The 24931-nt window shown below is 34.0% G+C and overlaps 1 protein-coding gene across 2 annotated transcripts in view; it reads left to right on the forward strand.

The window, feature by feature from the left end:
- The window catches only part of LOC109075103 (apical junction component 1 homolog), a 39446-nt gene that overhangs the window by 5332 nt on the left and 9183 nt on the right, over nucleotides 1–24931 (forward strand). Inside the window, exon 1 of one of the 2 annotated variants that reach the window (XM_042723212.1) lies at nucleotides 20050–20596. The exons of the other annotated variant lie outside the window; for it this stretch is intronic. The gene's annotated coding sequence lies outside the window, so the exon portion shown is untranslated. Of the gene's footprint in view, nucleotides 1–20049; nucleotides 20597–24931 lie in introns of those variants that run through there. 2 annotated transcript variants of the gene reach the window in all.

The following is a 24931-nucleotide window of genomic DNA, read 5'->3' on the forward strand; positions in this document are numbered from 1 at the left end:
ACTCCTAATGCATAAAAATCAAATCCAAAGTGCTTACGTTGCATTCAACCAATACATTTTATCAGTACATGCATTCTGGGAATCGATCCCATGACCTTGGTGTTGCTAGCGCTAAGGTGACTGACGTTTACATGAATCCATAAATGTCCATCTACCTAGAATAGCCTTGAAAGACCAATTTAAATAACATTTAATGAGTAGTTTTGAATCATTTTGACCTGGTTGATTATTCTCAGGCATAGAAATGTGTGTATTAAATACAATACAGTCAGCTTTATTAGTTTAAGAAACCAACTAATTTTCCTTTAAAGACCAAATGGAAATAAGTCATTCATAAAAAATGTTAATTCTAAATATATTTGGATTCTTTTCAAAATTGAAAGTGGCCAATTGCAAAAGTTAAATTCTTATTAAAAATTATTAGCTTATCAAGTGTAAACGTCAAACTCTATAATGATGCATCACCTGAAGAGAATTTATTTGTAGGATGCTTAGAGTTGCTGTCTGTATAGAGTGTTCTAAATCACTTATTAGGTTACATCAGGATGCCTAAGTAGGCAGCAGGCAGTGAGGCCATTCATTAGGTGTTGGAACGGAGCCTTGCAGTCAGTTTAATGAGCGTTTTAATGGGCTGTCACACATGTGCAAGTACTAAAAATGTGTTTCACCAGAAGTCTCCCACTTTCCCAGAGAAGCACTAATGAGGATTTATACTACAGAAATGTCATGGTTCAATCTCTCAGCTTCTCTGTTGTAGCTCTGAGTTTTCTGTGCAACAATTTCTTAATTATCTTGGGCCGTAGAGAAGAGTCTCTGGAGTGATGCCGATCACATAACTGCTGAACAGCATGCCGTGTTTGTGTGTGTGTGTGTGTGTGTGTGTGTGTGTGTGTGTGTGTGTGTGTACACTCCAGAGTTAATGATGCATCGCGTCTGCAGGCGATTAAAGCAGTAAGCCAACAGAGGCTGTTACAGTGATTTTTACCCTGTTTAAGGGATTTTACAATGCCAGCAATGACGATATGAATTCTATTTATTGTTATAATCCATATGTTGATGGATTTCACAAACTGTTTATCTTCGATAATGTGGTTTATTTCACAGTGAAACATGATATCCATTGAGACAAAAAATTAGGACAGAAGTAGTCCTTATTTTAACCTGAATTATTAGCAATTATTTATTTTATTTTATTATTATATTAGTATATTATTTTTCATATGTAATTTTATATCATATTTATATATATATATATATATATATATATATATATATATATATATAATATAGCATATATAAAAGCAATAGTTGTGGAAAAGTTAATTTCAATAATTCAACTCAAATTGTGAAAACCCTCTATCAAACAATGTACAGGTGCATCTCAATAAATTAGAATGTTGTGGAAAAGTTAATTTCAATAATTCAACTCAAATTGTGAAACTCGTGTATTAAATAAATTCAATGCACACAGACTGAAGTAGTTTAAGTCTTTGGTTCTTTTAATTGTGATGATTTTGGCAAACATTTAACAAAAACCCACCCATCTCAACAAATTAGAATATGGTGACATGCCAATCAGCTAATCAACTCAAAACACCTGCAAAGGTTTCCTGAGTCTTCAAAATGGTCTCTCAGTTTGGTTCACTAGGCTACACAATCAAGGGGAAGACTGCTGATCTGACAGTTGTCCAGAAGACAATCACGGACACCCTTCACAAGGAGAGTAAGCCACAAACATTCATTGCCAAAGAAGCTGGCTGTTCACAGAGTGCTGTATCCAAGCATGTTAACAGAAAGTTGAGTGGAAGGAAAAAGTGTGGAAGAAAAAAGATGCACGACCAACCGAGAGAACTTTATGAGGATTGTCAAGCAAAATCGATTCAAGAATTTGAGTGAACTTCACAAGGAATGGACTTTTCAAGAGCCACCACACACAGACGTGTCAAGAAATTTGCCTACAGTTTTCGTATTCCTGTTGTTAAGCCACTCCTGAACCAAAGATAATGTCAGAGGCGTCTTACCTGGGCTAAGGAGAAGAAGAACTGGACTGTTGCCCAGTGGTCCAAAGTTCTCTTTTCAGATGAGAGCAAGTTTTGTATTTCATTTGGAAATCAAGGTCCTAGAGTCTGGAGGAAGGGTGGAGAAGCTCATAGCCCAAGTTGCTTGAAGTCCAGTGTTAAGTTTCCACAGTCTGTGATGATTTGGGGTGCAATGTCATTTGCTGGTGTTGGTCCATTGTGTTTTTTGAAAACCAAAGTCACTGCACCCGTTTACCAAGAAATTTTGGAGCACTTCATGCTTCCTTCTGCTGACCAGCTTTTTGAAGATGCTGATTTCATTTTCCAGCAGGATTTGGCACCTGCCCACACTGCCAAAAGCACCAAAAGTTGTTTAAATGACCCTGGTGTTGGTGTGCTTGACTGGCCAGCAAACTCACCAGACCTGAACCCCATAGAGAATCTATGGGGTATTGTCAAGAGGAAAATTAGAAAACAAGAGACCAAAAAAATGCAGATGAGCTGAAGGCCACTGTCAAAGAAACTTGGGCTTCCATACCACCTCAGCAGTGCCACAAACTGATCACCTCCATGCCACGCAGAACTGAGGCAGTAATTAAAGCAAAATGAGCCCCTACCAAGTATTGAGTACATGTACAGTAAATGAACATACTTTCCAGAAGGCCAACATTTTTTATTGGTCTTATGAAGTATTTTAATTTGCTGAGATAGTGAATTGGTGGGTTTTTGTTAAATGTTTGCCAAAACCATCAGAAATTAAAAGAATCAACGACTTAAACTACTTCAGTCTGTGTGCACTGAATTTATTTAATACACGAGTTTCACAATTTGAGTTGAATTACTGAAATAAATGAACTTTTCCATGACATTCTAATTTGAGATGCACCTGTATATGCAACCATTTTGTATTTTATATATCTTAATATTGTGTGTTTGTGTGTGTGTGTGTATTTTCAATATTAATATTATTTATTTTTTGTCTACTTAAATATTTTTTTTTCCTCTTTATTTTTATATAATTTTTTTAACTAAAATTTTTATTTTTATTTTATATAATTTTTAATCTACTGTATATCAAAAGAGAGAGATTTGGTTTTCAGGTCAGTGTAAATGGCTGTGTTTTGACATTGCAGGATGTCCAACAAACCCAAGCTGAAACTGGCATATTTGATGTTTTTCTTTTTTCCCTGGTATGGCATTAGATTTAGCGGGACAGCAGTCGACACAGATTTGTGTAACGGATGTGTCATGATTTCACAGGTGTTCATGAAAAACAGCAGATGGTTTGAACCACAAATCTGTTTCTTCAATATGTGAACTGGAGGGATTCAGAGCACAAGAGCCAGTGTGATCAATGAGAGACGTCACTGATCTTCCCCGGCCCTTGATGCCTATCGGGAATCATTCAACAATGACATCTTCATTTTCTAGTGTGCTTTGTTCAAATGTCAAAATTCTGAAGCAATCTAATCTTGCAACGAGAGACAGAGGCCATGTTTACATGCATAAGCATATTTCTGTTTTAATCTGAATATGATTATTATGAGCGCAATTTCAATACGTTAACCTGATTGCAATAATCCAGTAAAGGCCAAACTCCAGTATATTGTAATGAACATGCAAAGGAAAAATCTGAATTGTTTCTGAATGTTTTTTTTTTTGTGTGTTTTCCTCCGGAATAAAGGCTAAATTTGTATGTTGTGCATGTAAACGTGGTCATGAAAATGTCTAACATCAGCTTTCAACCGCACATTCGGAGAAGGACCACTGGCGTTCTTGCAGCCTCTGGAGACTTTTATATAGAGATTGCTAATGTGTCGTCATCATGACGTATTCCCAGTGGTAAACGCAAAGCATTTTGGGAAACCGCGGCACAAACATAACGCGCCAGACTTCTATGCATGGAGTGAAGAACGCTATAAACTGGAATAGTCGTTCTCACGATAGAAGTGGCGTAAAAGCTTAAGAACGGAATATCCTTTTATCGTTTTCCAGCGTGGAAAAATAATAGTACAAGCCATGTTTCAGAGGTGACAAATAGTTGACGAATGGCATGGATAACGTTAGCAGCAGTAAGGAGCCCAAGATTACCTTCGATAACACTCCACCACACACGATGGTGTGTTCAAAACATTTTCACAAAGGTAAGTTACAATTACTCTCTCTGTAAATGTTAAGTTGTGGGCAAAAACCAGCGTGTTTTGTTTGACTTAACCAGACCATTAGCTTAAGTTACCAACGTACTAAAGCGTAACGTTAATCAGTTTTAAATGTTGAACATCTAGGCTACATAGCAATTTATTTGGTGACTGTGTTTGCAGGCAAACCTGCCTATGAAATGTTGGAGTGTAATCCTGACTGGACCCCTTCTCTGTACCTCGGCCATACTGAGGTCAAAGCTACGAACACAGACCGGTTCAAGCCCTTTTGGAGAATTATATACCATGCTCACATCTAATATGTGAATGTTTATTGTTTTCCAAAAGATTTTGTAATGTCTCTTCTCACATGTAATGATTTTTAGCCATGTCTGTAAATAAAATACACAAAGACTGAATGAAATTCTGCCTCCTTTATCTGTATTAAGGAAGAATTGTGCAAAATCAGTGTTCTTTGGTTGCAAACACAAGTACATAATTTAAATAGTAGTAACAATCCAACTTAATTTCAGTTTCTTTACATATTTAACATGTAAACACATTTAGATGAATACATTTAGATTATTAAAAAGTCCATAGAAAACTTTGTGTGTGTATGCACTAAAACTTAGTATCATGTAGTTGTAAATATATGGGTGCTGGAAGTTGGGCAACAGTTTGACGTCCCTTGACCAGTCGCTCTGCTCGTAAGGATCCAGTCCTTTGATTCCCTTTTTTTTCTCGTCATATCTCGTCTTTGCATTAGGATTTAGTTTTGTGTGTGTGTGTGTGTGTGTGTGTCAGGGTTCCCACGCTTCTTGAAAGTACTTGAATTTCAGACATATGGATTCAAGGCCTGGAAAGTACTTGAAAACTAACATAGGTCCTTGAAAGTGCTTAAATTAAATTTTAAATCAGTTTTGTTTATGCTGATATTTTTAAAATTGTCCGATATGTGCTTCTGTCAAAAACAGAACAGAACACGGGGGGGGGGGGGGTGGTTATCTGTTTGATATATAAAAATATATAGCGCAGCAGCGCAAAGTTTATACATATATATATATATATTATATATATATATATATATATAGATATATATATATAGATAGATATATAGATAGATATATAGATATATATATAGATATATATATAGATATATATATAGATATATATATATATATATATATATATATATATCTATATATATATATATATATAGATATAGATATATATAGATATAGATATATATATATATATATATATATATATCTATATATAGATATATATATATATATATATATATATAGATATATATATATTATTATTATTTTTTTTTTTTTTTTTAAATGTTAATTTAAGTAGCAAATGAGAATAGCTAAAATCAATGCATATATTTTGAGACAAAGGTCTTCTTTATGATTTTTGATTATGATAATTAAAGCAACGCTTTTTAAATGAAAGAATATGTAAATGTATGGTATTTGGGGTAAAAAGCGCCTCCGCTGTAGCGTGATTAACATGATAATTAATAGACTGCTGACTTTTCCATTTGTTGACATGATATGGTTAGATTCAGATGCTAAATACCATATTATGTTGGGTGTCCTTCTTGGAGATAATCACCATGTTTAGAATGAAACCATCATATTTAAAAACATGATATTAATAATGTTTAAGAGCCGCGCGCTTCACATGGATGTTTATATATCTATAGCGCGTGGGCGTAGTGATGCGCGGGTTGGGGCGGGTAAAGAAATTGTAACTTTATTTGCGGGGCGTGTTGGGGCGGGTCATTAAAAACAAAACAACAACAACAAAAAGCATATTGTAGTGTTGGGCGATATGGTAATTTTTCAGATCAGATCGACGATACACGATATTATCGTGCATGGGTGGAGCAAGAGAGAGACTCTTTGTTCTTGTCATAGCATAACTATTTGGTGTTTTAAACCGCGCAGGTGCCCGAGAAAGAGCCGGAATCACCAATAATCAAAAAACAAAAAAAAAACAAAAAATGCTTTCAAACATACTGATAAACTAACGTTAAATATAAAAATACTGTATTTAAAACGGCTATTTCATATGTAGTTCAATGAGATGCATTCTAACATAACTGTGGCATTAAACTCAGTTAGTGAGGGCTCGTTTAAAATATTACACATATATAGGCCGTTCAGATTACTTGTTAAAGTGCAATGAAAAACCTTATATCTGCAGACGATGTACGACGTCTTTTTGTGGATAGAGACTTCACCGGCTACATGCGTTAATCCTCGCGCGTGTCTGTGTGTGAGAAATGCGGTGCTGAAGTGAAATAGCTGGGCAGTTTGATAGCTGAATCATAATAGGCTGCCTCATAACCTGCGGGTCGGGTAAGGAAATTTTACTTTATTTGCGGGGATGGGTTGGGGCGGGCCAAATAATTTCATAAAAGCGGGACCCGCGAGTTGGAAAAAACCCTGACCCACGCATCAGTATTGGGCGTGGTCGCATAGAGTTAGTGAAGGGAGACGTAAAAGACTGGACATCGCGTTGGTTTCATATGGATTACTTTATTACTTAATATTTGTTGTCTATAAGACTGCTTAGTTTAAAAGTAGACATGTCAAGATTTCTATAGAAATATCTCTCATATCTCTTTGTAGAGTATTTGTTAAGTTTCAGTTCATTTTAATAACGTATTTCTAAATGAAGATCACGCAGACAAAGGCTGCAGACAGCGCACTCTGTTTGTTTTCTTTATTTTATAAATGCCCAAAGTTTTCTTATTATGTGTGTATACAAATAAAAGTAGACCCTTTACAGATTCTATTGATGTATTGCTCTTACCTGTACGATCAAAACTGTAAGTGTAATTTAAGTTCTTTTCGGCGATATGCCACAAAACGCCTATATGCATAGACTGAACAAAAAAATAATTTATATTTTTCAAAATGTGCAGAAAATAGTACAAACTCTGCTAAAGTGAATGTTTTGAACAAGTATTAACTTAAACATTATTAAAAAAAAAAAAAAAAAAAAAAAAAAAAAACATTATTTTAGCTTAAGGTATTGTATGTTCCTCTGTGGGCCTTTTACCCCGTGCTGGGGCGCCTCTTCCCCCGTGTTGGGTAAAAGGCCCCTCTTGCCACCTCATACATTTATAGGATTTTTAAACAAAATACATAACTTGAATTGTTTATTTTCACACAAAATCAGTTGCTCCGTTAATAGTCAATACAAACATATTTTTGGATTTATTATTTTGTATGTATTATTTTGAAATATAACATATTTTAGGCGCAGTGAATAGCACAGTTTTTCTTAAGGTGTGCCTTTAGCCCCGTTGTACCCTACCTCCCGCGTTCCTGCAATGTGTGTCCTGCTCCCGTATATGGCATATAATTGTCGCACATCAGTGAGCCGCAAAATCTCGGGTAGCGGGGGTTTTACCCTAACCGGAGATTTGCGTCCCGCGGGAACCCAATCCAAAAGTCTAGCGCATTAACCTATGGAGAAGCAGTGCTAATTAGGCTATCAGTCTCAATGCCCGGAAAGTGCAAATTCAATGGGATTTACAATAAAATATCACAACATTTAGCAGCTTTTTATTAATTAAAAAATTGAGACATTCTTAATTTAAAAACTCTTAAATTTTGTACAAGAACTACAGCAAAAACCAGTGTAATGCATTTTTTATCAATATTTCAGAAACTGCATTTGAATATTAGCAGTATTGAATTTAATGGATTTAAAGTCCTAAACACGACTGTCTAAAACGGTTTAAATTTATAAAACCTACACATTCAAAACATCATTATTACTCTGACATTTCTTTATGTAAATATTAAGTGTAAGTGAAATGGTAAGTACAGTAAGGACTTTCATGATGTTATGTGCTGGGGGTGTGAATTTCAAAGGTGCTTGATTTAATAAAATGATACTTTAAAAAGTCCTTGAAAGTCCTTGAATCTGGTGTTCATGAAAGAGTGGGAACCCTGGTGTGTGTGTGTGTGTGTGTGTGTGTGTGTATCCTGGAGATACTGAACACTATACAGCAGCATGTATGGACTTAACAGCTGTATTTAAACTTTATTGTCAACAAAATGGCATTTGTAACTCCATTTACTTCCGTGATGTATTTTGGGATGATGATGATGGGATATACAACAAGAAAAAATGTTTTGTATTTGATGGTGTAGTGTTATACCATAATTAATAATAGAAGTGTCATATTCATATTATTTTATAGTTATTGATATTTTGAATTAATAGCTTTTATTAATTTGATTGATTTTATTTTACTTTCGTTTTCAAACAGTTCTATATAGCTTTAAAAAAATTGTTTTAGTAATTATCCAAATACATTTTAACTACTATAGTATTTACTCATATTTTGAATTAATTTTTGTTTCTGTTAGTTTTCACTTTTAAAGTTTATATTTAGCTTTATTTAATTTTTATTTCAATTTTAACTTTGTTTCTTTCTAAGTTTACTAAGACTTTAACTGTTATAGTATTTCTTAACATTTTAAATTAGCTTTTATTTTCATATTTTTAACTTTCCTTTTCATTTTACTTTAGGTTTTACTCATTTGTTATTTTTGTTAGTTTTTATTTTAAAAATATTTCTATTAATATTTATCTCTTTTTTCATATGTAGTGTACTTCAGTCACTTATTTCAGTGCCTAATTTTCACTTTCAAAACATTTTCCTAAGATAAAGTTTTCCGTCTAAATTTTTTATTTTATTTTGTATTTGTTTTAGTTAACCAAATTGATTTAGCACTTCTAAATCTGTTTATTTTTTTGACACCGAATGTCATTAAATTACTACATTTATTTTTTCAAGATTCTAGAAAGGCTGCATTATTATCTGCAACAGTAGCTCAAAGCAGAGTCTGTATTTTGGATTTGATATTAACCATTAGCCTTTAATGTTTATAAGACCAGAAATGTGTAAAAATGCAGGCATTAGCCAGTCATAAGGGAGGTCATTTACATATAGAAGTTCAGTAGCAAAAACAACCTGTTGTTTTAAGAGTCAAATGGAGAGTTAAAGTGGTCATGCAAAATGAAATGGAGTGATTTTTTTGAGTTCATATAACCTTGATTTGTATTTGAAGTAGGTGTAGTAAGGTGTAGAGTGTGGCCCCTTTAAATAAGTGAGTGTGTGCGTCTCCAGACAGGGCGGGTGGTGCAGTGTGGGCCGTGGACTGAAGGCAGATGGCGGTGTCACTTCTTTCACTTTGCTCTGTAATGACCGGCTGCAACACACACCTACCTGACCACACACACACACACTCACACACACACGTCTGATGACTCACTGCAACACCAGCAGCTGACAAGCACTCGTGTCACACAGACTGATCTGCAGCACAGTGCAAATCTCCTTCACACACTTTCACTCAGAGAATGTGCCAGTGTTCCAACTTCATTTTATGAAATTTCTGAAAATATATTTTATAGTTTAGAAATCTCCCACAGAATGTCTGATATAGTGTGTGACATGCAGTGAAATGTTACATGCAGTTAAATGTTACACGTATAAACACTGGCACAAAGGCAGTGAAATGGGTGAAAAAAAAAAATCAGACACCCCATTCAATTTAATGATTCAATTTATTAACATTAATGCATTAACAATGTTTATAGCATTTATTAATCTACATTAATAATAATTTATAAATATACTATTGTTCATTGCTGATGTTTATTCATAAATGTTTAAGTTGTACTTTAATATTAAATATACAAATGTATTAATGTAAAACTTATTAGTATCTGTAGAAATTAACATTAACCTAATTTTTTTTTTTTTTTTTTTTTTGTCTGGGATTTCCAAACATTTGACCAAAATTATTTACTTGAAGCATGCTGTAAATTTTAAGTTTTATTTGTTAAATATTTTTTTTTCTAATTTAACAACCTATTTCCATGTTAACAGTTCTTCAATATTAATTAATTGTCACATAAACAAATAAAAAAGTAAGAACTTTTTAGTACAGTAAGTTTCTTAATTTTTTATGATTTAATTATTAGCTTTTCATTGACTCACAAACTACCAGCAGTTAACAAACCCAGAGGTAGATTAATAAGTACTGTAAAAAATAGTTAGTTCAAGCCTAATGTATTATCATGTTAAAAAAAATCAAACATTAATTTGTTAATGTTGGTTCATGAAACTAGTACTATGTATTATTGCAGTGGACAGATGTGCGACTCTTTCTATTATATTTAAATAATCCTCTTGCATTTTTGTAAAATAATCTTAGAGGGTTTTTTTTTCCTCCTAGAAATTGTTTCACAGTGTTTCTAAAATGAATAATTTACCCAAAAATTAATATTTGATGTGCTGGAGTGGTGTAGGTTACTTGTGGATTATTGTGATGTTTTATCAGCTATATTAGACTCTCAATATTTTAATATTTCATTATTTTAACTCGAAAACAAGACAAAAATATAAATTAATAAGGCACTTTTTTGGCATTGGTCTTAAATGGTTTTGCTTTAATACCCAACACAGTACCAAAATTATCCAAAAATGTTTTTGAGGATGAATGCATGTCTTGCAACCTTTCCCTTTTGACATTATTTGACTGGCTTTTTATAAAGGGACAGATTAATTTTTCCTTAATTAAGTACAGTGGCGTTTGTCCATACCATAAAATATGGCTTCTGTTTTCTCCCCTTTTCAAAGTTGCTATGCCTATTTATTTTGCAGTCAGAGCTAAGCATTGTATTCTTTATTGATTTTATTTGCATCAGAGTTGTTTTACAGAGTTGAAACCCGCCGGTTTGAAGCACTACTTCAGTGTTTCTTCACAGTGAGTAAAGTGATATCGAGTGGTTTCTGTGAAGAGCACGAGTGAGTGAGCTGGAGAGACCGGGGACGTCCAGCCTGTGGGCCGCTGCTTCTCTCTGGAAGTCTATTTAAAGTCTCTTGGCTCTCTATACTGACATGATCTCCAGCACTGCACTCATCTCTCTCACTCTGTTTATTTCTATTTCCATTTCTCTCCTTCCAAATACCTGGATTATCTCTCCTAATACAAAATGCAGGCCTTGCAGGGAGAAGGGAAAGGAAATTAAATTCAGGAGAGATAGCTGGATGAATTAAAACTCGCAGTGAACACTACCAAATACCCATTGGCATTTAAAAAGAAAACAGAGAGGCTTATGGGACAAAAGATGGATTGTTTTGTACTTTGCTGATGTTGCAGTCCAGACTTAATCTAAACAGCTTCAATAATAAAAATTTAATTAAGAAATAAATTCAAAAATGAATAAGTATTGCTATTACTTAAAAAAAAAATAATAATAATATACATTAAAACGTGTAAAAGATAATATACCATAAAATTTGGTGCTATGCTAAATGGCTTTAACATTAAGAATGACGATATATATATATATATATGTATATATATATATATATATATATATATATATATATATATTAATACAGATAACTCAGTTTATAAATATTCAAAAAAAAAAAACTCATTTATTAAAATATGTTTCAAAAATAATTTATTTTAAAAAACTATACTCTACCAAAAAGTAATCAAGAGTTTGTGATAAAAACTAATGAGAAAATCACATGTGACTTACATATAATCAACCAAAAAGGAAACAATATTTATTGATGTCAGGTGAATTAATATTGTTTATATAAAAATATAAAAAATATTTCATTTACATATACTCTACCAAAAAGGAATCAGGAGTTTGTGATGTCAGGTGAGAAGGAAAGTCATTTCATTTTGATGAAACACTTGAAACATGTATCAGGAAAGTCAATTGCGTCATTTTTGTGAAATATTTTTATAACTTTTCTCTATTTAATGCCCTTCATTAGTCATTAGGGAAGATGACGTATGGCATGCATTTGAATAATGATTTTCTAGCTATTGCATTAAAAACTTGTTGATATTCAGTTTCTTAAGTTGTTGCAACAGTGTTTGTGGTTTTTAAGGAGTTGCTATAGGAAGTAATCAGTGTTTTATTATCTAGTTCTTAAGGTGATCTTGGTGTTTTCTAGTCGCTGATCTTCTTGTCTCAGGATATGACTCAAGTCTCATATATGTGCACTCAGTGCCTGTCAATGAACATCCTTCCCTGTTTCTGTAATTACCTGCTGCTGCTGCATAACGTCTGCATTGCAGTGCTGCGTCTGTGGCTTTATCAGATCAATGAAGTCCCTACAGGTCAAAACACATTAAACACATAAGCAATGTCCAGAGACATCGCCAGAGGAAATGTGTGTGAACGCTAGTTTCATGGCTGTTGAATATGACTGCGCTCTGATCTGCTTCATGGACAGTATGTAGATAGCATTAACCTGACATTAATGACTGTTACGAAAACTAGGCCACATCCAGTGTGCAGTAACTATTGATAAACACTGCTGTTCAAAAATGTGTTGTTGTTTTTTTTATCTTTTTTGTAAGAAATTACTTGCATGATTTCCACAAAAATATTTAGCTTCTTCATTGATAATAATGAGACGTTTCTTGAGCAGCAAGGAATGTAAAGAAAGAATGCCATCATAATGTAAAAATAATAATAAAAGGAAATTATATATTAAGTAATATATATATATATATATATATAAAAGCAGAACACACTTTGGTGCTAAACAGCTTAAACAATAGAAAACAAAAAAATAATAAATATTCATATAATTGTAATATAAAATACAAAAATTTAAATATATTCAGGTGCTGGTCATATAATTAGAATATCATCAAAAAGTTGATTTATTTCACTAATTCCATTCAAAAAGTAAAACTTGTATATTATATTCATTCATTACACACAGACTGATATATTTCAAATGTTTATTTATTTTAATTTTGATGATTATAACTGACAACTAAGGAAAATCCCAAATTCAGTATATCAGAAAATTAAAATATTACTTAAGACCAATACAAAGAATGGATTTTTAGAAATCTTGGCCAACTGAAAAGTATGAACATGAAAAGTATGAGCATGTACAGCACACTTAATAAATATTTGGCAAAGCTTTCACACTTTCCAAATGCTCCAAGAAAATTAAATAAAAATATCCATAAAGTTGGTCAGCAGCAGGAAAAAATTAGCAGGAAGCATGAAGTGCTCTAAAACTTCCTGGTATACGGCTGCGTTGACCTTGGACCACAGAAAAAAACAGTGGACCAACACCAGCAGATGACATGGCACCGCAAACCATCACTGACTGTGGAAACTTTACACTGGACCTCAAGCAACGTGGATTGTGTGCCTCTCCTCTCATCTCAGCAGCAGTCCAGTCCTTTTTGTCTTTAACCCAGGCGAGACGCTTCTGACGCTGTCTGTTGTTCAAGAGTGGCTTGACACAAGGAATGCGACAGCTGAAACCCATGTCTTGTATACGTCTGTGCGTAGTGGTTCTTGAAGCACTGACTCCGGCTGCAGTCCACTCTTTGTGAAGAGGTGACCACATTTTGAATGGGTTTTGTTTCACAATCCTCTCCAGGGTGCGGGGGACCTGCCCTATTGTTTGTACACTTTTTTTTTTCTACCACATCTTTTCTTCCCTTCGCCTCTCTATTAATGTGCTTGGACACAGAGCTCTGTGAACAGCCAGCCTCTTTTGCAATGACCTTTTGTGTCTTGCCCTCCTCGTGCAAGGTGTCGGTGGTCGTCTTTTGGACAACTGTCAAGTCAGCAGTCTTCCCTATGATTGTGTAGTCTACAGAACTAGACTGAGAGACCATTTAAAGGCTTTGCAGGTGTTTTGAGTTAATTAGCTGATTAGAGTGTGGCACCAGGTGTCTTCAATATTGAACCTTTTCACAATATTCTAATTTTCTGAGATACTGAATTTGGGATTTTCCTTAGTTGTCAGTTATAATCATCAAAATTAAAAGAAATAAACATTTGAATTATATTATATATTATGATTATATAAATATCAGTCTGTGTGTAATGAATGAATATAATATACAAGTTTCACTTTTTGAATGGAATTAGTGAAATCAACTTTTTGATGATATTCTAATTATATGACCAGCACCTTCAATATAGAAAAATATTACATAGTATATTCAAGAATGTGATGCTAAACAGCTTAACGTTAAGAATTAAGTAAAAAAAAAAAAAAAAAAGTAATATAATTAAAAAAATGTTATCTAAATATTTTAGGTCAATGTCTAAATCGATTTTCATTTTGTGATATATTAAGTGATATATTTCTACATGAAACAAGTGCTTTGGTGAAAAAAAAAAAAAAAAAAAAAAAAAAAAAAAAATATATATATATTGTTATATATATATATATATATATATATATATACATATATATATCAGAACATTTCTGTTTGCTAGCTATTATCTGTGTCAGAAAATTCATTTTATGCATTGGGAATTATTTGGATGGACAAAAACATACTGTACCAAAAAATCAGGTTCATGGAGAGAAGTTTCAACAAATAAACAAATATTTAAATAAAACTCTTTTCAGCATTGATTATAATAAGAAACATTTCTTGAGCAGCAAATCAACATATTAGAATGATTTCTGAAGGATCATGTGACACTGAAGACCGGAGTAATGATGCTGAAAATTCAGCAGTAGAAGATGCAGTAGAGGTCATAATTCTGTTTTTAGAGAGAATAATATAGTGAATATCTGAATTCTGGGGTCGATGGACTCTTTACTGCAGTAGCTCAGAGATATGAATGTATTTTTTCCATTCTCTTTCTATTCCTGCATGCCTAAAAATCCCGTTCATAAGAGTCTTACTGCTCCAAGCTGATTTGAGACTCTAGCGCTTTGATGTGAGCTTCAGACCAGCTCGTCAGATACTGACGCCAGTTTGAGGTGCGTTACACAAGAGGCTCTGACTCACTCGGCCCAGGAGGGCCGGTGTCACTGCACAGCCAAACAATCACCCAGGAGGGCCGGTGTCACTGCAGAGTTAAGCTCCAACCCTAACTCAGCCCAGGAGGGCCGTTGTCACTGCAGAGTTAAGCTCCAACCCTAATTAAACACACCTGAAGCAGCTAATCAAGGTCTTAGACATGCTCGAAACATCCAGGCAGGTGTTGAGGCAAGCTGACGTCATAGTGAATTTAACACGGATGAAAACGAGGCTGTGAGGGACAGACTTTACAATGGCATGTACTGTATAAAGGTCTTAGTTAACAATTTTGGCTTCTAGGGTTTTCTTATTGAATGAAATATGAAATTTGATGCAGTTTCTGATATTTATATGGCCAAAAAGCAAGATGGAGTTCTAATAGTTTGTCTTGTAAATCAGTGAAATCTTTATAACAGTATAACAGACTTACATAAAATGCATATAAATATCAGTTGTGTCTCCATATTTCTCATAAATATGACTTAAAATTATATTTAAATGCTTAATTGTATAATCAAATCTGTAGTTTCCAAACATATAATGCAATACAATGATGATTGAGAGATGAACAAATCCTCTGATGATCAAAAGCCTAATGATAATATCTGAACATTTTTAAATATAATTCAAACTATACAAATTAGTGGCTATATACATAAAATATGGTTTCAACCAATATATTTTTGACCATTTTTGGTTACTATATATATACAGTGCCTTGTGAAAGTATTCAATCCCTCTTTTTTTTTTTTTTTCATTTTTTTTTTTTTTTTACATTTTGTTACGTTGCAGCCTTATGTTAAACTGCTTTTAATTACTTTTTTCACACCAGAGTATAAACAGCATCACTGGCAGCTTCAGACTGATCTTGCATCGTACAAAAATGTTGTATCATCCTGCATCAGTATCATGAGATTTGTTGTATGAGCTCATGCATGAGTCTGTTTCTTATGCACATCAGAATCATTCACAGGCTCATGTGCTGAGAAAGCACTTCATTAATAGGCAGACATTCCCACGGCGCGGTCCTGAGCGCTGAGCAGGGCAGCAGCAGATCTAAAGAACAGGAGCTGTAAATAATGCATGAGCAGCATGTGTGCCTGGCGTCAGGGAAGCTTGTCACGTAATGAGAGAGGAAACACTTTAAACTGAGAGCAGTGTGGAGAACCATAAGTGGACATTCTCAGTAAGCGTTGGGGAATTTTGACCTGAATTTTGAAGATTTATAATAAAGCAGTTCTCAGCTGGTGGCTCATGACCCAGAAATGTCAGTGACAGGCATGTAAATAACTGTTAAATGCAGAATAGCAATATAAATGCAAGTATTTTCAACTTTCAAACAGAAAGAGAAAACACTATCAAAATCTTCTGTTCATATAACGCCAAACACTGTGCATCCAATCAATTGTATTTTGGCACAAATTGGTGAAACAGCTATTATTAATACAATATTATTTGGTCCAGTGTTTTGTTACAGTTTGTTAAGGTTGTTAATATTTTTTGCATATTGTTGGATCTATGCAGTGCATTGTAATTTTAATACATCTTGTTTTGGGATTCATTTGACCAGTCAACAAATTTAAATGAAATTTTGATTTAATTAATTACGTAACAATAATTGGTCAAATTAATGACACATATACAGTATATAAATAATTTATGCATTTGATCAAATTAGTTAATGCCATTAAATAATATACATTTTTCAGCTTTCCTCAGCAAATATCGCAGTGTATAAAAAATAAAAATTATTTATTAAGTTAGTGTAAGTGTTGTTAGTTTTAGTGTAATACAGTAATTTAATGTCATTGAATAATATTAATTTTGCAGCTTTCTTCAGCAAATATTAAAGTGTACTGTATATAAAAATAAAAAATAAAATGTTTTTATTTATTTACAGTAGTTCATTAATTAGTATAATCTATGCATTTGACAATTTAATGTCATTGAATAATATTAATTTTGCAGCTTTCTTCACTAAATATATAATAAAGTGTACTGTATATACAAATATATATATATATATATATATATATATAGATATAATAAAATAAAATCTATATAGCAATCTACACATTTGACACAATAATTTAATATCATTGAATATATTCTTTAACTGCTTTCTTCAAAAAACATTACAATATATGTATATAAAATAAAATCTATATTGATTTATTAAGTAATTTACGCATTTGACACAATGTTATAATGTCATTGAAAATAAAAGAAAATAAATATCATCAATATTTATTTATTATTTGTTTAATATACTGTTATATTTGAGGGAAGATAATTCAGTGGCATTAAATTATTGTGCCAAATGTGTAAGTTATTAAATAGATTTTTTTTAAGTATATTTTGTTTTCTTTGCAAGTATAATATTGGTTTTATTTGCAAATCATTGATTATACGTTCCATGTTACTTATTTCACAGTCGACTCTGACAATTGTTCAAAGGTTTAAGAGGTCATTCACGGCTCATACAATATATTAATGTATTCTATTTGCAATATTTTCTGGTCTGTTTGCATGCATAAGAATGTATGATAAACAGTTTTGTTAGTGTGTAGCTACTTGACGTCTGGGCAGTTGAGAAGCATTGTGCTGAAGTTGCTCAGGACGTGTGTGTGTGTGTGTGTGTGTTTCTGACATTTCTTCCCTTCCTTGATTGTGCTGACTGCGGCTGGGTTTCATATGTGGAGGTATCAGTCTCTTTTATGAAGCTCCTCTGTCAGTGTCCAGTGATCGGCCAGCAGGTGTTTGTGTGCTGTTCAGCACATTTCTTCCCTTCCTGGAGTCAAATCAATACAGAGAGCTGGAAGCCAGACTCAGTCTGCTGAGGATTGAATGTCCTCATGTGAGCTGAGTGATGCTAGAGGGGCTTCAGCGGCAAGGTCATGAATAAACCCTATCTATCTATCTGTCCATCCATCCATCCATCCATCCATCCATCCATCCATCTCTCTATCTATCTATCTATCTATCTATCTATCTATCTATCGATCTATCGATCTATCGATCTATCTATCTATCTTCTATCTATCTGTCTATTATCTATCTATCCATTGTTCTTTTGGTTACCATCATCCATATAACACATTTATCATTCTTTCTATCCATCCATCCATCCATACTTTTAATTTATCATTCTATCCATCCATCTATCTATCGTCTATTAATTTGTATATCAGTCTGATGATTTTAATTTCTATTCATCATCCTTTTTGATCTGTTGTTCCTTCATTCTGTCCAGCTGTCATTCTATCCATTCATATATCGAACTGTCTATCAATCTATCCATTGTTTTATCCTTCTTTCATTCTATCCAACCATCCATCCATCTTTGTCTATTGTTCTATCCATTGTTCTTTTTGTTCTGTCAATAGTTCTATCCGTCTATTGTTCCATCTACCGTTCTTTCATTCTATCCATCCATCCATTCATTATTCTATCTACCCATCTCTTCATCTATCTGTTTTTCTGTCTCACTTCCATCTCTCTCTCTCTCTCTCACTCATCACAGTGTACAGTATACAGCAGCAGCTCACGAGGCTTTGGAAACGAGCCATAAAGAGGATTTCTAATGAATAAAATGAAAGCGCAGATTCGTCTTGAAGCCATCAGTCACGGAGGCCTGAATGAATGCATCATAATTACAGCGTTTTCCTCTCATGCATGCGAGTTGTTGTGTTTTTAATCGCTTTTTATGGCAGGCGGCGTGTTATCAACACACAATGCCGGCTCATTTGCATTCTTGTACTTTTCACACCAGTGTAAGGTCGTTTGTAGTGAAATGACAAGCTGTAATTACTGTAGGACGGGGAGGATGGTGTGTTTATAAGCTGCTTTCACAGCTGTGTGTTTGATTACATGTGTTCTTCAGGTTCTTTGTTGATCTTATTAACCCACATCGGTCAGCGACTGATTGTCCCCATGGAGGTCCTTTAGTAGAATTTGTGCGTATCGATCTGCTCCCCATCAAACACTTTAACTGCCTGCAGAGACACAGCTCAAATCCCTTTAATTGTAATGGATTCAAGCAGCATTCAAAACAAACCTTCTTGTGTTTTTCTGAATAACAATAGTAGAGGATACAGTGCTTTTAAAGTTGTCATAAGGGCTTTCATATGTGATTTTACATTTTTTAAATAGCTAAAGTTGATGCAAAAATGCATTTTTGTAGTTTTATGAATTGCGTTGTGTTTAATAATTGTATAAAGCTTGAATGTTTACTGGCTGGTTCCCAGTCTGACAACTTGTTAGTGTTGTTACTACATATGTCACAACGTCATCATGTGTCCCCCTTTTACAAATCTAGTAATTTGCATTTTCAGATATGTTGGTCTGCCAAATAATAATAATAACAACAACAACAATAATAATTAGTAGTAGTAGTAGTAGTAGTGATCATATAGATCGCACTTTTGCCTCAGTAAACCACTAATTTGCTGCTTATTAATAGTTAGTTATGTAGTTATTAAGTTTAGGTATTGGCTAGGGTTAAGCGATGTAGAATATGGCCATGCAGAATATGTGCTTTATAAGTACTAATAAACGGCAAATATGTTAATAATAGGCATGCTAATAAGCAACTATTGAGAAATGGTCCCTATACTAAAGTGTTACCTTAATATAATAATTTTATATTAATATATAATATAATATAATTATATAATACAAATATATTATATATAATTCTATACTAAGAATAATATCATTATTTATGGTTCACCTAATATTATTAGAACATATTATATAATTATTAATTGTAATTGTATTCTGTTAAATGTAAAAATATAATAAAAATATAATATATTATTTATAATAAGAATAATAATAAAAAAACACATTTTAGCTGAATGGGGCTGGAATTAATAATAATAATAATAATTGGTATTATTATTGTTATTGGTATCATTTTTGTTTATGTATTTATTTATTTTGCCCAGTTATAGCTTATTATGAGGAGGAGTTAGCTTACAAAACACTGTGGGTGGAAGTACTTTGATCTTAGTTCTGTGATGGTGCTTTGATCTATCTCGTGTTATTTAGATGGTACACCAAGGCATTTCAAGGATTACCATGGTACTACTGCAGTACAAATCTAGAAAAACAAAACAAAAAAAAACGTGATAACTCCATAGTATTGGCATTTGGTATCATCACTGTACTACCATGGGCCCCCCCACAGTACTGTTTTGTAAGGGCAGGCAAGGAATATACGGACTTTCAGAGGTTTAATGTACTTACATTTAACATTATAGCCAGAGGCGTCCGCCACGCCCCTTAAACGCGTACCAGTCGCGTTCGCTGCGCTCTTTTGAACGCGTTCTTGCCGCGTCCGACCCGCCCCTTTTGAACGCATGTTAGACGCATTGGACGCCGGTGCTGAGGAGACGCGCGCAGATAGTAACGCCACAGATGCGCTCATCAGCTGAGGCGTGAGGACGACACGATTCGCCGATACTACAGCCTCTTTCACGCTAAAATCACGCGACTCTCAGCACATTATAAAGCGTAAGCGCTGCGCATGATGGATATTTATGCTATTGGCGGATGGATTAACACGGTAAGAGCTTCGCGCAATCTGTGTGTGCAGTGCGCGTGACTGATGAGCGCAGCTTTTCTGACATTGAAATTAAAGACACGCGCATCGATATTTGACAGATGACACTATCGAATTGCAAGCGATCAGTGCGGATACGTGCAACGATCTGTCGGTGTGGAAACGGTTTGATGTTGTAAGGAATCAGAGTTGCGCATGATGCTGTAGGTAAGGAAGGCATTGCTCAGATACGTGAGGAATAACCTATGAAACCTCCAGCTGTATGCATCGCGTTTTAATGCTCATTTAGCGACAGTCTGCGACGTGAGCTCAAACAGCAGCTTAACCACACTGAAAAACTATCATCTTGCGCGTGCAACTTACTTAGGCCTATTGCATGCAACAGACGTGTTTCCCTAGTATTCGTTTGTCATATGTGCTGATGTCATTAGCATTATTAAGGTTATGTAATGCAGTCGTGGATTTTTCGACGTCAGGAGATGCATGGCCAGGGCTGGGGATCCTACTAGTGGATGTGAACTAACCTCTAATGATGCCTGATGAAATGGTCTACTTGTGTCACGTGATGTGGGATGCTCTGGGGCTATACGTCATCGTGCGATGGTGCCTAGAGACTGTAATGTGCATCGTGCTGCATGCTGGAGCTGCAGTGTGCTCCAGAGGTTTGCATGACACAAACCCTTTTTAGACATAACTAAAGGAATCATGTGGCATGCAACGAAAATTCTGTCATTAATTACTTATTCCAGATGTTGTTGGGTTTTTTTGTGGAAAAACAAAAAGAAGATTGTTTTTTAAAAGGAACTTCACGTGTCTCTTATGCATTAAAAGGACAGTTCATATAGTGACCATGGATGTCAAGGTGCAAATGATGTTTGGCCATCTCTTAAATACTTTTAACTTTATTTGTCCCACCCTTGTGAAAAAGAAATGCACTGTTGCGTACAGACATAATAAATGCAAACTGTTTCAGAAATTTAATTGCATATTATTTGCAATTAAATGAAAATGTATTATAGTTTAAAATTGATATTAAAAGCAATTAGTTAGCAAATCTTTTTTTTTTTTTTACCCATTTAAGTAGGACTTACATCTTTATGTAATTTCGTAATTATTTATATTTGTGAATTGCTGAATGTACTGCCAAGCATTTATGGTAAACTACAACTTATTGTCATTTCTATTGATACTTGTATGTCATGTTTTTAAATATATTTGTATATTTAAATATGATGATTTTGAAATGTAGTAAGCATCAACTAGATGTAATATTAAAACAACACAAATACTTTTTAGTATGTTAGTCTTTAAAATAAGTGTAAACAATGATTTAAAATGCACTCTAAAGTAAACGTAATAGTTTTTTAAATTATTATTAAAAGTGTATCTAAGGGTGTTAAGAAACATAGTCATGAAAGTGGACTCTTTAATGCATTTTAATTCAGTAGAATTATTATCTGCACCTACAGTTTTTTTTTAACACACTTATAAGATTTCAAGTACCCTGCATTCAGTAAAATTCTTCATTTCTGTCATTTAGAAAAAGTAGCTCTAATGCACTACAACAGATGCTTCTTCCATCCAGGGTAAAATCATTTTAAATCACAATTAATAATATAATCACATGAGGTGTTTTGAAGTCATATGAAAGCTTTGCGTGGGAACAGATGAAAAATAATTCACTCATAATGTGAAGTTGTGAAATGTCATTCACACTCACAGATTCAAATAGCACGTTGATGTTCCTGATAGCAAACGGCATTGCTTCTCATGACAGAAGTGCAGGAGAATGAGATTTCAGAGCTGCAGCTTAGGGGATGGTTTTCAGTGAATAATAACTGAAATGTCACACAAGGCTGTCATGCTGCAGAAGACTTTGAATATACTGTAGTGCACTAGTCACATGGACTATATACTTTTATAATTCTTTTGCTTGACAGTTGTGGCTACTATGAAGTGTTATATATAAGCTATTAAAAAAAATACAGCATGTAGAATTTGACAGAATATTCCTTTGGATGAAGTATTTCTCAGTCAGTGTTGCATTGATAATAATAACTATTCACAGGAAACGCTGTTGCCTTCGCTCTCACCGGAACCTCATTAAGCTCAGTCAGAATTGCATTACGTATATCACTCCCTCTCTCTCTTTCATGCATGTGCACGAGTCGTCTTTTATACATTACATGCACGCTCAACTGACTCATATGTTTCTATTTTTACCCCCCCTCCAAAAGCATCCACTGCATTATTTGTGCAGCTTGTAAAAAGCAGAGAAAGGACAGAATTTCAAGAGGTCAGATCATCAGAAGTCACGTTCTGTGTAACTGTGAATACCTGCTGTAACTTTAAGAAATCAAGAATTTCTTGCCAGCCTCAAAAGATAATGTTAAATAGAATAGATACTATTATTCCAGTTTTAGGCACTTGTGTAAAAATGCTGTAAAATGAGGAAGCTATCAAAAGTAACGTCATAAATAGATTTTCTGTATCAATTAATAAAAATTAACATTTGCTGTGAGCATCCTTTGCATTTAAAGTAGCTCTGGCAGCATTTTTTTTTTCAGGAAACTTTCTTCAAGGCATCTTGGAGACGTTGCCACAGTTCTTCTGGATTTAGTCTGTCTCAGTTTGTTCAGTTTCTTCATGTAATCCCAGACAGACTGGATGTTGATCAGATCACATCTCTGTGTGGAGCAAACAAAAATCTCACAGGATTATTACGATTAAAGACAAAATGAATGTTTGGAGATGTAAACTGGTATTTCCTACTGACACACTACAGCAAAAGATAGAAATAACTGACTTAAAACCATTTTTAGCTGCTGAAAATAGGGTTCTAATGATTTTGGCCACCACTGTATCTTGCCAAGTAAAATATGATGCAACTCTGAGAGAAATGAAGTGATAAAAACAGTTTGATGTGACCCTGTAATTAGTGCATGAATCTCATAGTGTTCAGAAGGTCCCTGAACTTCTCTTGTACTGAAGTCCTGATGTTGTGTTATTTTTAGCTTGTTTTATAAATGCTCTGGCATACTGCGATGTGAAAAGCTTTGCTATCTCCGCTCTGCCGATCGCATCTTTCTGGTTGCTCATATGGGTCAAGGAGCTTCAACAATGCGTGATTCACTCAAAAGCGCTTCATTGAAGGGCTCTTTCTCACACACCAGCAGCGAGCGCAGCGCCTGCTTTCCCTGTGGTTATGAGTGCTTCGTGGTTACATATTAGATGATGCTGATAAAGTTAACCTTTCACTGCTTTTAGTGTGCAGAATGATTTTGTTTCTACATGTGTCTATATATTGTCCTACAGATAGATGACTTTCCCTTGTGGTTGAATGCCTGGGTCAACTTTCATATTTCAAAAGTCTTGTGGATCAAAAATCATGTTCAGGCTTGCAAACTGCTTTTATATGGTTATTACACACTATAAACAACAAAGGAGCATTTGTAAACCATTATCATGACAGTTTCTTTCTTCTTCTTTTTTCTTTAGGGGTGAAATATGCCATTTTTAGTGAGATGCACGAGAACAGAACCTATTGTGGAACAGGCTTACAAGCTGGATATTTTCATAAATGATTATATGGAAACACAAAAACACATTTTTCCATCTTCATGACTATTTTGCTTTTGATTTTGGGGCGAAATATGCCTTTTTTAAGATGCACAACAGAGTGGTAACACAAAAACACAACAAAGGTGCATTTTAAAAACATTATTACCACTGTTTCTTCTTTTTTAGTTTTATTTTGGGAAGAAATATGCTATTTTTAGTGAGATACACAAAATTACTATACATTAAAAAAAAAAAAAAAAAAACTTGTGGGTTTAAAACTTGAAAACTTGCTATTTTCACATGAATTAATGTGTGGAAACAATAAAAACAAACAAAAAAATTCATTTTTGAACTATTATTGGACAATTTCTTCTTGTTTTTATTTTTTGTTTGTTTTTTTTTATTTTAGGGTGAAATATACAATTTTAACTGAGACGTGCATGAGCGGATCATCTTATAGATCAGAAATTAGAAATTTGATTTAGGGGCAAAATGAAACATTTTAGGAAGATGTACAAGACTGCATTTGAAAGCAGGACCTCTTGTGGATCAGAAGTCAGGTTCAGGCTTCCAGGATGTATTCACATGAATTATTGTGTGGACCGTGTATATTTGAGCTTTCATGACCTGCCTGTAGTGCGTCCCCAGGCGGTTTGTGGTCTGTGCTTGACTTGGCCTTATTCCGATTTTATGAGACACACTCCTGTCATGTTCACGAGTGAAAGTGGATTACAGAGATTAGAGATTGACTGACAGCACAGACGCTGCGCAAAGACA

This window comes from Cyprinus carpio, chromosome B5, assembly GCF_018340385.1.
Source record: "Cyprinus carpio isolate SPL01 chromosome B5, ASM1834038v1, whole genome shotgun sequence".
Classification (NCBI taxonomy): domain Eukaryota; kingdom Metazoa; phylum Chordata; class Actinopteri; order Cypriniformes; family Cyprinidae; genus Cyprinus; species Cyprinus carpio.